The following is a 3,486-nucleotide window of genomic DNA, read 5'->3' as shown; positions in this document are numbered from 1 at the left end:
TTGTCTTTATTTTGTAGAAATCGGTTTTCACTTTTTTGGGGTAATTTTGTTTATTGAAAAATGCCACATTTTGTTAACTTTTTTTGTAAAAAAACAAAAAAAGAAATATAAAAAGTAAATTATCTAATTGATACTGTATATACCGTAAAAGGCTTTCACACTTAATATTCAATAAATCTCTAAGTATATGCAATGCTTATTCCCTCTGTCAATTCAATATATATATTTTTTACTCTTATGAAACCTCTCCCATGTGTGGATTATTTTTTTCTTTAATTCCTCTGTATGTGTGGATTACTTGGGCTACTGCTGACATCTGGTTCAAATTTAATTTCAAGTGTTACAAAGAAAGATTTTAACTGTAGATATTTCTCCAAGCTTTGTTTTCTGCCAGAATCAGAATCGAAACTTAAAACGCATTGTATCATTCTCACAGGAAATAGTTGGATACTAGCCGAGATTTAAAGAAAATCAGTGACAATTTGCCTGTCACTTCATGTAATTATATTATTACTAGTTAACATAAGATTAGGGAATTCATCTTGGTGGATGCATTTGTTTTTTCAACTGAATTGTGTTCGATTGCTTTACTTTATTTGGATAGCCACCATAATGTTACACAAAGAAGCCTATCAACGGGTTACATCGTATGCTGCTTCACGGGTAATAAACTTATTAATCTGTTGTGACTACTACCATGTTCTGCAGAGGAGATAAATGCTTTGATGTGCTTAATATTGTTCCATACTTTCACAACAGAGTCAAGTTTTGATTAGGTAATCATGAGTGGATTTCRTCTTCGACAGATTTCTGCTCAAGGCCAATTGTTGGGCCATTACTTTCAGATTTCAGTGAAAACTACTCAGACTGTTCATTTATGTTGTACTTCCTACATAAATAATAAAAGAGAAATTGATTTACCATTAGGGCGCAATGCAAATGTATAAAAACATACATGCAAATGCTATGTTGGCATTTCTTCGTCACTGCTGTTTCTCTGCAGTCAACACTCTGAAGTGACACCGAGGGGAAAACAAACTTTACTTTATTTTGGCTTAGCACATTGTAATTATAGCTGACATTAGCTAATTTACAGCTTGTGTTGCTAGTCCCTCCTGGGTATGTCTTGGCTGTTTCATTTGCCGCTGTTGAGCCAGCAGATGAAACAGCCAGTGTGCAGACGTCCTGTGTCTGTGCACTGCTGGGGATTGCTGGTTTCTCAGCTATCATTACAAACAATCTTCTGATGACAGCAAGTGTAAACCCTTTGTTTAAATGGGGGGTAACACGTCTAAATATTCTCGTTGATATGTACTCCACATTTTTTTTCGTCCTTTTTTTTTTTTTGTCCCTCTGGAGAAGTAATTTATGTGTGAACTGTTTCCAGATGCTGAAAATCTGGAAACAGATTTCCAGATTTTCCGTGATAAGAGAGATTTATATTCATGGGGTAATTTGTGGCGTGTCTTTCAGCAAYCCCTTTTTAAACTGAAAATACATTTGGTTCTTAACGTATTTATCCCCCTTAGATTTTGACCCTTAGATAAAAAGTGGAAGAAAAAGGATGCATAATTTTTAAAACGTCTTTTTTTTTTTTTTTTTTTTTACAATCAGTGCCCCAGAGCCAACACTTTGTAGAATAACTTTCTCACTGTTACTGTAAGTCTTTTGTGGCATGTTTCTACTGGCTTCGTTCAAGTCTTCTGCATCTTCATTTTGCATAGTTTTATTTATCTATTTTTTTGTAGCTCTAGTTTCCTTTATTTGGCGTCCAAATTGGAAGAAAATGAAGCATATTAGCCATAAGATTAAATCCTGACCTCAAATGAGTAGAGTATATTTGCTGTGGCCTGTACATGGTTTGTGAAAAACTTTTACTAATATATTTCTGATAACTTGTAAACTTTTCAGTTAAAACATTTCTGTTTTAACTTGTAAAAAAAAACCATATTGAAAACCATTTATTCTTCCGTTTTCACTGTAATACTTTATATTTAAATATCACATAACCTCCCATTAAATCACAATATCTTTTGTGGTTGCAACATGAGCAGTTAGGGTACAAACAGCTTTGTAAGGCACTGTAAATGATCTCCATAAAAATATACATCTCATGTCAAAGAAAAGGAAGATTTCAAGAGCTGAGGCTAATATTTAGACATATTTTGATGGAAAAAGATCTGAGACACATGCTTATATTTCCACTTCATGTTGGATGTGTAGACAGTTTCTATCTTTTGCTTTCGTTTCTTTTCTTTTCTTTGTATTGAAAAAGTCAAACACAATTAGAAATGAAGGCGGAAAAAAGGAGAACAATGCTTTAGAAGCAAAGCGTGCAGCAGGAAGCTGACTTCCTCTCTATCCCTTTTGTCTGTTGCCCTTGGAGGGCAGCTTTGTGCTGTGAACTCCCATAAGACCTCTCTTTGTTCTCAGAAGATGAGGCCTGACAGAGTGTGACCGTCCACTTACACCTGAAGTCACCAAAAGCTTAAAGAATAACAGGTACACACTGAACGATGCTCTCTTCCTGCTTAGSCAAAATCTGACCAAGAGGCTCCCCAGCAGCGCGGCACTCAAACAACAAAATAAGCGCAAAATAGTGACATAAAAACAGTTTCTTCCAGAACATTGGTTGGAATGGTATTGAAGGTGATATAAAAGAGAATTAACATACAGCAGCTTTGTCATTGGGATTCATTTTGGAGATGCAAGTCTCAAAATGTTGAATTATGGATATAGGCAGTGACGGAAAATCAGTAGCAGATTAATTACAGCCTGGTTGACAGACTACAAATTATGAGAGYGTGTTATTTCATTTGCATATCACCTTGGTGAGAAGCTYCTGCTGACAGGCGACATACAATAGCATGATTGTCATGTTTATGTGYCGGCTTATTAAGTCCAGTGGAGGGGACATCTTTGTAGATAAGACAGAATATCAGTGTGAAGGCAAGGTGTCCTACATCCTGTGTCCCACATCTCAGTGTCTCTCTCACTCTCAGAGGAGGAAATGCTGAGAAGACAGACAGGGGAGGCAGACAGGAGAAAAGGTTACAACAGAAGATTTAAATCTAACTTGTTTGATGTGACAGAAAGCAAACCGATGGTCTGTTTGTTCTCATGATTACTGCTCTTTGATGAAATATTCCATTTTCCCATTTTTGTTTATTTGAACCAGCCTATGTTGTTGTTTATCTTTATACTATTACACTTTTAATGTACATAAGGTTCAAACTTCTCCACTGATGGCAACAATTCATGTTGTCTGTCTGTCTGTCTGTTTGACGATTGAACAAATAATTTTATGTTTATTAGGAAACTTTGACTTATGAATGTGAATAATGGGGTAAAAAACACTAAACTTGATTAAAAAAAATAACCATACCTAAAAATGTCTTACTTTATCTCTCTCTCTCTCTCTCTCTCTCTCTCTCTCTCTCTCTCTCTCTCTCTGTCTCTCTCTCTCTCAAAAGAATCATGGAAGAA

General features: G+C 35.5%; 1 long non-coding RNA gene across 1 annotated transcript in view; it reads right to left on the bottom strand.

Annotated features, from left to right (window-relative positions):
• Window positions 1–1,578: 1,578 nt before the first annotated feature.
• Window positions 1,579–3,486, bottom strand: part of LOC108167104 (uncharacterized) — a 2,235-nt gene continuing 327 nt past the window's right edge. The window contains exon 2 of the long non-coding RNA XR_001777503.1: window positions 1,579–3,013. This is a non-coding gene — a long non-coding RNA (uncharacterized LOC108167104). The remainder of the gene's footprint in view (window positions 3,014–3,486) is intronic.

This window comes from Poecilia reticulata, linkage group LG17 (assembly GCF_000633615.1).
Source record: "Poecilia reticulata strain Guanapo linkage group LG17, Guppy_female_1.0+MT, whole genome shotgun sequence".
Classification (NCBI taxonomy): Eukaryota; Metazoa; Chordata; class Actinopteri; order Cyprinodontiformes; family Poeciliidae; genus Poecilia; species Poecilia reticulata.
The sequence above is the reverse complement of the archived record's forward strand: the minus strand, read 5'-3'. Positions and strand labels throughout refer to the sequence as shown.